The 13,194-nt window shown below is 32.1% G+C and overlaps 1 protein-coding gene across 4 annotated transcripts in view; it reads right to left on the bottom strand.

Moving 5' to 3' along the window:
* The window catches only part of LOC132745835 (uncharacterized), a 146,133-nt gene that overhangs the window by 30,316 nt on the left and 102,623 nt on the right, over positions 1–13,194 (bottom strand). The gene's annotated exons all lie outside the window — the stretch shown is intronic.

Below are 13,194 nucleotides of genomic sequence, written 5' to 3'. Positions count from 1 at the left end.
GCAGCATGTTTGTCAATATTACAAAATAATTTAAATTTTCTTTTAAGGACATGCGCGGTGTTTAGTTGATGCGGGATTTGCACATCTAAAGATTAAATTCCGGTGACATGATTTAGAAACACTTCAACAGCTGGCCCATGTAACAGAGTTACATCTACAACCAACAGCCTGTATGTTACCCCAAGTTGTCATGGCGACAATGGAAACCCGTTCTAGAGGGATATTGGTATAAGGTTACCTATGTTTATCTTACTTAAATGAAAATGTTGAAACTCAGAACTTCAGACTCAGAAAATATCTTAAACATGAAAATTTAGGGGTAATTTTTTTAATCGTTTACACGTAGCTTTATTTTCTTCTTTGATTTACTTTAACTTTATATCATGAAGAAAATGTAGATACTGTATAAAGAGGTCCTTAAAGAGTAATAAGCTAAATATACTGTATAAAATTAGGAAAAAAACATAAGGAAATAGTTCTGTAATCACATATTAATAGCAATTGTTGTTACATAGAATGTCTCCACATGTATATTGTTCGTGATCAGCATAAAATGTTCCGGAACAAAATATTATGCCGAGGGAATTCGCAACATATATCCAGCTAATACACTTTAATGTGAGATAAATTCTGTAACATTTTTTACTGGTTTAAGGTTTAAAATATGTACGGATGGTCTTATTTTACAAAAAAAATATTTTACACACATTTACCGTTTATGAAAATCAGTCATGTGACCAAGTTTACTGTAATGCTCTAAAAACAGTCAAAGCTCTTCCGTTCTTTAAACTCAACGAGATGTAAATGTGCTCTAAATAATGTTGTTTTTTTTATTCATTAAAGCATATAAAGAAATCAGTTTGCGGCATTTTTCATTACGGATATTTATCATTTTTCTATTGATAGAAAATTCCTGCACTTCCGGTTCCAGTCGAACACACCGGTTGTGGTTATGGCCAAAATAAAACATGAAGGCGAGGAATATTAGATTCAAGTCTTGAAAGAACACGGATTCCGGTTCAGTTCATGTGTTCATCCAAGCGTTATTACGCCCGTGGGAATGTCAGCAGTGTCGCGAAGTGTGCATGTGTTCGTCAGTCAAGACAGTTAATCATATTATCAGTGATTAAGATGCACTGTTATAAGTGCTGATTTGAAGTATCCAGAACTGTTGTTTGTTGTTAAAAAAGAAGGTCATTGTGTCTGTCATAAAGAAAAATAGAACTTTTTATTTAACTGTCTATGTTTTTTTCCATAAGTATTAAACGTTAACGTAGACTTATACTGTTGTTGATTTATTTCTTTTGGTATATACCTAAAAATTTGTCTGATTTCAATCTATGCGACCCGGGCATATTAAAACCCACCAACACACCTGTGCCTTCTGATCTTATAATATATATATAGTCTGCAATATTGTTTTTCAAGCAGTATATAGTCTGAAAATTTCCCGTAAAGATAATGAATAATTTTGTCCAAATTAAAGGTATATAGTGTTGTAATAGTTGAAAAAACAACAATTATTTGCGCCATGTATGACTCGCTTATGGGTGTTGTTATAACATTGCTAAGCAACGCTTAAAATCGCAATAAGCGGGAAGTCTATAGTTTACATAACTTAATTACTATTTTTTTTACAGCTTAAACATACTTAGTCTAATGTTATGAAGTTAAGATTTAGATATAATTGCCTTTTTAATTTTCCAATTAACAACGTTAAACGTCAATTCAATTTTTCGACGTCATTTGTTAACAAAGTGATCAAATATATGACGTTCTTTAAATTGGTATATCTCAATGACTAACCCTTTGATTTGAAAACGGTTTTCACCGTCATTTTCAAAACGAAATTCTCTACAATAATAAGTAAAAAACAAAATTTCGAAAAAAATGTCATTATGACCGAACGGGTCTCTGGATTGCCGGTCCAGTATGCTAACCACTACACCACAGCGGACGTTGCTTTTTCTTCGTGCTATTTGGCCTTATATATTTAAGTTATTTTTAACTTTATTGTGACGTCATCACTTTAATTACCATAGCGGCGAGCTATTCATAGCTTCTTTTACCGCAGTTGGCTAACTCAGTTACTATTAATTTTTCTTATTACAAATATCTAATGGCAAACACATTTATTGTTTTATAAGACCATTCCCGCCCAAGCATGAATGTATACGAAAGAAAGAAAGTCATGAGGGGAAAATTATACATAGAAAAATCGCACGAAAAATCGACATGCCGCAGCCGGGACTCGAACCACGTGTCTCTGGATTGCCGGTCCAGTATACTAACCACTACACCACAGCGGACTTTGCTCTTCGTGCTAATTGGTCTGATATATTTGAATTATTTTTAACTTTATCACTTTAATTACCATAGCGGCGAGCTATTTATAAAAATAACTGTGGTGCAGTGGTTAGCATACTGGACCTGCAATTCGTATATATATATTTCAAAATATGACATTGTAATTTGTTTTGAAACTTTATTTGTTTAAGTTTATCTAAATTTGTCTTTTAACCAATTTTCATGTAAAGGACTTCCTTATGTGAGTGTATAACACATAACTCAGTGTACATACTATATTAATTCCAAGAAATGCTTATGCAAGTAGAAAATAAACAGACACTTTAACTGTCTATAAATTATTTCTAAAATAAAACCAGGACTGTAAGAACAAACTTATTTTTTGTAGAAACCTTTCAAGCACAATACATAAAACATGTGAGAATGTAAATTGGAATGGATACATACGAAGGACGGTCAGAAAATATCCGGACTTTTCATGCTCCTCTCTTTCCACGTGCAGCTATATACACACATTATAAATTGGTGAAAACTACATTCATTCGCCAATTACTTGATCAGTTTATTTTCACTGATAGTTGTGTATACACAGTATTTTGCCCTCTGATATATGATAGATGTTTCGTCTATCATGGACTCTTTGTTAGAGGAACAACGCTCTGTAATAAAGTTTCTGGTTGCAGAAGGTTAACAGTCCTGCCACATCTTTCAGAGGCTTAAAAAGGATTTTCTGATAAATGTGTATCACGTTCAACCTTCTTCAACTGGGTTTCTTAGTTTCGTGAAGGCAAAACAAGTGTTTGTGACAGGCCTAGGACTGGGCGGCCAGCTGAGGCGGTGACCCCAACAATGGTAGCAAATGTTAAAGCTTCTGTCAACAAAAATCGTCTAGTAACTTTGGATGAGGTAGCCAACAAGTTTAGCATCGGTAAGGCATCGGCAAACAAGATTTTACACGAACACCTAGGCATGAGCAAGGTTAGTGTCAGGTGGGTGCCTAGACACCTGTCCGCAGATCAAAAGGCAACCAGAGTAGGCAATGCAAAAGAACATTTAAGTCGTTTTAATCGTAAAGGAGATAAGTTTTTGAACCGCATTATCACTGGAGATGAGATGTGGGTTCATTATTCCGAACTTGAGACAAAAGCTCAGTCAAAGCAATGGAAACGAGCTGGTTCCCCACCTCCTAAAAAGTTTAAGCTGTCTCCTTTGGCTGGCAAAGTCATTCTTGTTGCCTTTTGGGATTCACGAGGAATGATACTTACTCATTTCATTCCAAAAGGTCAAATTGTCACCGCCCAAGTACTTTTCTGAAGTAATTCTGAAAAATCTCAGAGAAAAGCTGAAGCAAATGCGTCCCAGGTTAGCACAGAAAAATGTCCTCCTCCTTCACGATAACGCCCCCTCCCATACCGCCGCAGCTACAGTGGAGGTTATCAACTCTTACAAATGGCAAATTTTGTCTCACCCTCCGTATAGCCCAGACCTCGCCCCCTGTGACTTTTATTTGTTTCCAGAACTGAAAAAATTGCTTGCTTGAAAGAAATATAATACCAGGGCGGCTTTGATATCTGCTGTTACACAGTACCTAAAACATAGGTCTACGTCATAGTTCACAGCGGGAATAAAAAAGCTCCCACGAAGATGGCAAAAATGCGTAGACGTAGGTGGAGAATATTTTGAAAAAGAGTAGAAAGATATTTCTTTAATGTTGAATGTTTTTCGAGAACGAGTCAAAAATCCGGATATTTTTCTGACCGTCCCTCGTATAATGTAGTTGGCATTGAAAACAAGAGCCACTATCCAGCTTGGGCCATGCTCGGCTTTTTTTAATATTGAAAGTCAAACACATCCGTAGGAGAATATTGTTATATCTATTAGAGTACTCCTAGAGAACATAATATAAATGTATAAATTAAATTTGAATTTGACTGTCAACACATTTAAGTAAAGGTCATAGTTAAATAATAAGTGTTCTTTTGTCCAAGAATGAATCAAATCATGCACAAAAACAATGTTATGACAATGTGAGCGAATTTCAATTGTTTAATCTTGGGGGTTTTCATTTAAAGATCAAAGTTATATCAGAAAAATTCAACATGTTGTTTTGTGTTTGTTTGCCCAAGCATGAATCAAACCTCTAAAAAATAACATAGTAATGACAATTCCAGCTGACTCCAAAGATGTTTTTATCAAATAAAGGTCAAGGCCATATATGAATTTGAAGGGTTGGGCTGCGTTCATTGAAAGCCGCCTTTCTTTGATGATCTTGTTTATCATATTTGTCACAAAAACATGTCTCTCAAAACTGTGTATGGTTCTGATCACTCCTTTGAATTTTGGCGGTTTGACATGCGATAGATTTTTCTATTTTGAACTCTGGGAGCCATTTTGTGCAGTGAAACAAAACATGCCGGCAATGTGCACAACTAGGGATGGCACTGTTCACTCCAGTGAAGTTTCATTGAAATCTAACCAGCAGTTGTGAAAGCTGAACAAGATTTTTCTATTTATAGCTCTGACAGCCATTTTGTGCAGAAAAGTTAAACGTGCTGGCGATATGCACAACAAAGGATAGTACTGTTCACTCCTATTAAGTTTGGTTGAAATCCCACCAGTAGTTTGACCTGTCACAAGATTTCTATTTTAAGCTGGGGCGGCCATTTTGTGCAGTGAAACGGAACTTGCAGGCAATATGCACAACTAGGGATGGTACTGATCACTCCTTTAAAGTTTGGTTGAAATCCCATCAGTAGTTTGACCTGTGAAAGCCAACAAGATTTTTTTACTTCTAGATCTTGTAGTCATTTTTTGCAGCAGAGCTTCACATGCCGGCGATGTACACAACGTACATAACTAGGGATGGTACTGATCAATACTGTAAAATTTGGTTGAAATCTCACTAGTAGTTTGACCTGTGAAAGTCGACATGATTTTTCTATTTTTAGCTTTGGTGGTCATTTTGTGCAGCGAAGTGGAATTTGCCGGCGATGTGTATAACTAAGGATCGAATTCATCAATCCTGTAAAGTTTCGTTAAAATCCCACCAGTAGTTTGACCTGTGAAGGCCGGACAACATTTTTCTATTTTTAGCTCTGGTGGCCATTTTGAGCAGCGAATCGGAACTTGCCGGTTATGTGCATAACTACAGATAGAATTGATCACGGTTGAAATTCCACCAGCAGTTTGACCTGTGAAGGCCTGACAAGCTTAATGCAGACGACCTGACGGATGGTCAGATGGCGAAGGCAAAAACAATAGTATGTCAAAAATTAAATCCAAGGTCAAGTTCCATTTAATCTTTTTGGATGTCTTGTTAGAAGGAGTGTCTGTGACAGAGTGGTCAAGGTTGTTTACTCCACCAGTCATGCTGGACAGTAACCATATTATGACCTTCACTATGCTGATGCAATGTAAAAATCAAAGCAAAAAAATGGTAAATTCTAGCAAAAAACTGTGAAATTCAATAATTTTATCATCAAGTACATTAAAGTCATATTGAGTTTGATTCTCTTTTATGCCTTAAACTACAAGTTTGAAGAAAATAAAAATTCAAAATCAAAATTCATACATTTGATCTCGAAGGTCAATATAATTCATGAATCAAGGTCAACTTCAGTCTGGTCTTCTTGATTATCTTGTCAAAAAATTATTGTGTCTAAGAATGAAGACAATCCATTAAAAATAATGGCTAAATTTAAAGTTTCTGGTAAGCAACTTGTGCAGGAACAGCAACTTGACTGTAGCAATAGCTCGAAATATTTTTTTTAGCTAAACACGTGCCCTTATTCATATCAGCTGCCTTAAAATCTACTGAATATGTTTCACCATTTTCAACAAAAAAAGTTTTAAATGAAACAGGCAGAAGTGTAATAATAAAACTCTGCAACCAGTGATTATCATAGTAATGAATGTACTAACAACAATCAATAAGCATGTAACACAATTTGCCAAATTTTTCATCAGAGCTACATAAATTACAGATTTTTGCTATATCAAAAAAGTGTATGCAAAGGAACCAAATATATATTTCCAAAGCAGTTTAAAATGATGGATTCACACTGTATAAATAATCATACTATTAACATAAACCTTTATAGAAATCAAAAGTATCAATAGGCATTCATAGAAAATTCTCTTATCATATTCGGTACATTCATGGGCAATTATAATTTTTCTAAATAAATAAATATAAATGAAACTTCTTGTGAAATTTGCAAAAGAGTCAAACTTATGCCCTTTCAATTTAAAGGGTTGTTTTTGCTTAACATCATAATTTCTATGCAGTCTTAGTCCTAACATTTTTAAATAAATCTTCTATCGGATGGACAAGCCTAACAAAGATTTAACAAAATATTCCATATTTTTCAACTCAAAGCTTCTTTTTCAAACAGTAACAAAAACTAAAATGGTGATCAAACAACTATTTCTCTATGAAACAATTACATTTAGAATTATTTGTTCCATGCCTCCAGATATGCCATAAGAAAATCAAATTTGATAAAACAGATATTAAGAAAAGTTAAAAGTCCAAGAAATACCTTACATTATGTCGAGGGCTCGGCGCAAGACTATTCTAACTTGTATTTTGAAAAATCAGGAAACGGAAAAAATATGTTATTTTATTGTGATGTCATTTTTTGAAGAAAAAAATTACAACCAATCTTATCAAAAAATAGTAATAAGTTGTGTACATGTTCATTTTTTCAAGAAAAGTGTAAAATATGCATTTTATTGCCTACATGTTAACATAGCCTTGAATTGCACTAGAAAAGCTACTTTTTCCTGAATATTTATTGTGCAAAACTATTCTCTATCTTAAGTTAGAATACTTTAACACTGTAAAATATGTCCCTTTGATTCCTAAATATTGTGCAAAACCATGCTATCTTAAGATAGATTACTATTGCAATAACTTAAAAGTTAAGAATGTCTTTTATCTATCAAGTTAGAATATATGTTAACTTTTTTAAAGTAAATTTGATTTCTTAAATAATATTTTTGAAAGGATATTAGGGTTTGGGGCTGTTCTAAGACCATATTATATAGTATAATTTGATATTGTTACATATTTGCATAATTATTGGTAATTTATACCCTACTAAAATATATAGTAGGTACAAGTGATGCCAACTTTGACTTATTATCTCATACAAACACAAATGAGGGTAATAATTTTCATTCTAGTCATATCTTTTGTGTTTATACAAATTCTTAAAAGTGAAATCTGCAGATTCTTAATATTAAACCTCATGTTGAGGCAAAAGCCCTTGTTGCAAAGTTTTTTATACGCATGACTCTTACAGGGCACCCTGTAAAAATAAGTGACTGCAATGTCACAAATAATGAAATGATGAACACATGGTACTTTGTGCTAGAAAGCATTGCATGCATGCTTGGACTGTGAATGCATCCTTGTTGATGCATAATTAAAGGACTGCTTTAACCGTTCATTGTAGGAATTTTACTATCCTTTAAAGCAGCACGCCTGTAGAATCATGCTAATTTTCATGAAAAATTTGAAAATGTATTATAAAGTAAAATATTGTGAAGTGAAAAAAGAAAATACTTTTCACATTGCAAACAGCACTTACAACTCATAATAATTACCAAAAAAGAGCAAGTGCTGAATAATACTGCAAAATCGGTCATGAATCACACATAACATGAAAATTATTAATTTTATTTTGAATCTTTTTACTTTTCTTAAAGTCTGAATACTTTTGTTCTAAGTTTGCTTTTATTGAAATATTTTAGTTCATTTGGAGGCATGCAGCTTTAAGTCTATTATTATTTTTAATTTAAATAGGTACTGGTAAGAAATACATGATGTTATTGAGAATTATTTACGAACATATTAGACATTTCACAAATCTAAAAGACATATCATAGTATCATTAATTCAATTTATAGAAACATTGTTCTGTGACTATAATTTTACAAATATAATATGATCTTGCATACAAAAAAAAACACAAATTTTCTATTAATTCCATGCTTTTTATCGGTTTTAATATTTTTTTTCTGACCTTTGCCAAATAACGACATTTACACTTTATTAATGATGTCATAAAACCATGATGTCACATAGTAAACGTTCTTGTTGAAAAATAATCCTGTAAACCTTTACGAAATAACAGACATTTTTGAAGTGAAATGACTATGTAGATACGGTACCTATATGATGATATGCAGAAAGAAATCAAAGTGCATTAAAACCATTAAAAACATATGAAATGAATGCAAAATTTGTTTATTTTGCATGTAAGATGAAATAATATTTCATCTAATTTATTTGTTAACACCAGCAGTGTTATATTTTCACTTGTGGCTAAGTCAAAATATTGCATTGGATGTTCATTTTATGAATTTCAAATATATTTCAATCTGTCTCTTCTAATATACTAAACCCCCACTTTAAAATAAATGAAATATTTTATCTAAGGAAACATTTTATTCTTTTAACATTTGTACCAGTAACTTATTTACATGTAGATATGTTCAATAAATGATAGGCACTATTGAAACATAATAAAATTGACAATTATGCACCAGGAAAACATATTTTTTTAAATTTTACAAAGTTAGCCAATCAAAATTTACAATTTCTTAGAAACTGACATTTTAAAAGTGTATTTAAATACAAAACGCAAAATTTAATGAAACTCTTGAGAACTTTAGAAGACATATTTTAGTAGTAATTAAGTGTCATAATATTGTAGTATTACTTAATTGTCATAATGTAAAAGAATGTGCTGCTTTGGAAAAAACAATCCTTATGTTAAGAAATAAATCTTCAGGCTTGAAAACTTAAGTCATGCTATTTGATCTGGTAATAATTAGAATCTTTAAGAGTACTGGTACTAGACGAGATGCTTTAAGAGTTTCTTCTCATTTCTCTTCCCTTTTCTTACCCAACTTCTAAACATATTATAAATTCCTTTAAGAAATAGGAGGCAATCTATTTTCACTGTAAATAACGAAAATGTTGAGCATAAATTGCATGCAAATGTAAGAATGGGCTTCAATATGATTAAATCAGCTCCCAATTAACACTATGCTTTAGGATCTGACGACCACCAATAGGTTGTCACCTTCTCATAACCTATTAAACAGCTAATCATCGTCGAGCTTACACAATTTTGAAAGTGATATGGTTTCTAAATTTAACGGCTGGAAAACCATTACTGAGTAGGTCATTTTCACAATTTCGAGAACAAACATGGTGTTGTCCAAATAGCCGGCAGGTAAACTGGCAAAACAACAATGCCCATTAAAAATTTAGTCATTAATTTCCAGTGTATTTCACATTACTTCAACATTTTTTTTATCAAAAATCAACAATATGTTTACTTTAACAGAAAACGATATTTTGATACTTCGTCTTATTCTTATCTGTAAAGGACGGTTTTATTTCATTGCTAAAAATAGCTTTTCTGGGAAATCCAAATTACAATGAAAATTAAACAAATACGGGGGTAATCAGATCAACATGTAAGAAATAAGTAGATCTGATCTTTAGTCAGACTGAAAAGGGCCTTTCTATAAAAACTGCATGCTTTCATAAACACTGATTGTCAGAAATATTATCGCCCACTTTGCATACTTTATCCCAGGATTTAATATTATATACTGTTTTAATACTTTAATACTGTTACAGACATATTGTTGCCTTTTTGCTTGTTCCTTTTTCTGTTCTCATATGAGCATTTAAAAAGAATTTTAAAAATATCATATCACAAAAGTATTCATTGCATAGTTGCTATAATAATGATGATAAAACTTGTCAGCACTCAAATGTTCCACATACAGAAAAAAATGGGAACAAGGGGACTCAACCCATACACCATATGGATGTGAATGCTTAGTGTTTCATCACTGAGGTAATTTGCCTGGTTACCTATCTGTTGTGATTGTCCAGAATTTTTGAGACACACAAATAATTTGAAACAGTGTATTTTGGTCAAGATATGGGTATTTTACAGTGGTCTTCTTATCCCAAGAAATTTTGAACGGTTTAATACACCTTAAAGCTTCCTAAATAAAGGTTGATAATTTGTGCATACTGGCAACACTTCATTCAAATCAATGTATTTATTATTTTTGAATTGGATTTTATTCAGAGAGGATTTTTGCATGGTTGTATTGATATAAAGCTATTTTTATTCTTCTGTTGTTTTATTGAAACTCACTGAAAGCCAGTACTCAGGACCACTAATGTCACTTTCTTCATCCAGGATCACTAATGTCACTTTCTTCATCCAGACTAAAAAGGGAAGATTTCTTCTAATATTGTATAATACTGAGTTCTGATATTTTATTTTTTTGTTCTTTGTTCAGAGAATTTGAATGTCATGCAGTCCGTAAAATAAATTAATCTTTACAAGTGTTTTAAATTGACTGTTACACTTAGTATAAAATAATGAGGAATCAAAATTAATTTTCTTCATCTTGAAAAGAACAACAACAACAAACACGCAAGAATATGTTTGTAAACTGTAAAATTCTGTAAAATATGATCATACAAAAAGTGTCATAAATATTTTTGGAATTTATGACATCACGAAAGCTTGTGATGACATCATCAAACTTTGTTTATTTTCAGTTAAAATAGTTCCAATAGCAATAACTTCTGTTAAGAGCAATTATAATTTCGCTAGACTATTCTAACTTGAAGTTAGCATAGTCTTGCATAAAGGAATATCAAGTTTTTAACTTAAAAGTGATTGTCAAACTATTCTAACTTGACTTAGAATAGTTTTGCACTATATTTATTATATAACCAGATAGAATATTTTCTTAAAATGTTTAAAACTTAAAAATAATGGGAAATAAATTATTTCTTTTTAACAAAACATGCATTGAAGGAATTTATACTAGAAAATGACAAAAAACCATTTTCTGAAAAATATTGTAATCTATTCCGTATGTAGAATCAAGAAAATGACAAAAAAAACATTTTCTGAAAAATATTGAGTTAGAATAGTCTTGCGCTGAGCCCTCGATGTGCCATTAATGACTGATTTTGCAATATTCAAATGATCCCAAAATTTCTACAGTCTGACTATCTCCGGGCTATTTTTGCATATTTTGGAGTCTTTTTTTGTAAATAATATGGATTGTGTCATAAGCAATATGTACAATAGTCTTTACTTTCCTTGTTTACTTCACAATATTTTACTTTGATATACATTTTTTTCAAATTTTCATGAAAAATAGCAATAACTTTGAGGCATGCTGCTTCAAGATAAAAAAAACCAACCCTATTATATATAACATACTTGAGTATCTTTATAGACTAGAATATCTACCAACAGCAATGAACTGAGAGTAATGGTATCAAACCCCAGGCCAGTGGAACCTTTTTTTCTTTAAGTTTAAACATTACTTTTTCATTTTATATTAGTTAAAGATAGAATATAGTTAGACAAGGGCCGAGTTGTATCGGATTTCTTTCACACGATTTTATGCATTATTAATCACTAAAGGGAAATACAAAGGGATGAAGTAATTGTTACACCAGATTGCAATTATTTTTCAAAGTATAGTGAAATATAAACAATGAATATCATACAGTCGTATTCAACAGTGAACATAATTTCGCAATGTTTACCTGCTTACCTTGTCAACATGGTGATTACGCCATAATACGGGAAAATTACGTACATGAGAAAAAAGTATGTATTCATATTTCATATGCATACAAAGTTCTTACAATATATTTGCCGTTTGAAGCATTTTAAAGCTGATTTGAAAAAAAAAACATATTGCAATATATTGTTTGTTGTAGCGTTCTATGATAGTAAGTTCACATATGACTTAATAATGTTGGTACTATATTTATGCACATTCTTTGACTCTCATTGGACAGGATTTAACTCATTACAGGACTTGGGCAGTACCTCCAGTCGCTTGCAAAAATCATGATCACAAAATAGAAAAATATCATTTTTTGCCAATAACTACATTTTTCCTGTATACCATGGCAAGTTTTGGACCTATTTTGTCCAGCTTAGAAAGCTAATAGAGATGTGTTCAAAAGGTAGTTAAGCACCCCCAAAAATGTAATAATAATTAAAGAAAATATCTTTCCACGTTTCTGAATAAGTCCAGATATTAATTATGTGGTTCCAACAATAAAGAGTGATAAAACAAACCAATATATTAATACATTGAAAAGTGGACCGAGTTAGAAAAGGGCCGAGCTGACTCGGAGGCAGAGTAAGTTTTAGGTCCAAGCTGACCCTGAATCGATGTAATGCACTAAAAGTTGCAGTCTATCAAGCGAAATATATCAAAAGCTTTACCAGATTGTGAAGAAAACTTGATTCTACATACGGAATAGATTACAACTTAACTTGTGATCATAAAAATCAATATGAAAACATTGATTTATATGATCACTAGTGAAATAACAAATGATCTTTCACTGAATTTAACAAATTTTCTGTTTCTTTTATGCATTTATGGATGATATTTGGTTTTTTTTTTTTCATTGTTTTTTCCACGGTTGTTATTTCAAAGTACAACGTCATATTTCACTTAAATCAAGCCAATAGTGTTTCCAAAATAGCTCGGAAACGAAAATAACTTAAATATTATTGTTTAACGAATCAGGGGTAATAACTCTGTGTTTAATGGTCGAACCCGGTAACCTAAACGATATTCTCATCTTCTCTTGATAAAGAAGTTTCATTAAAATCTAGCCATTAACACGTGACGAATTCGTTTCTGCTTGGCGGCGGGGGGGGAGGTTGGTAAAGGTGCTGAGCGAATAATTCACAAATGTGTGCCAAATTCGTACGAACTTGTCACACACGTGTAAGGAATTCGAGCGAATTTTTCAAACGTGTGTTGAAGTCTTTTTTGTGAATATTGAGGTTCAAC

This window comes from Ruditapes philippinarum, unplaced genomic scaffold, assembly GCF_026571515.1.
Source record: "Ruditapes philippinarum isolate M1 unplaced genomic scaffold, ASM2657151v2 ctg1753_1_1_1_1, whole genome shotgun sequence".
Classification (NCBI taxonomy): domain Eukaryota; kingdom Metazoa; phylum Mollusca; class Bivalvia; order Venerida; family Veneridae; genus Ruditapes; species Ruditapes philippinarum.
This window is presented reverse-complemented; position numbering and strand designations above follow the sequence as displayed.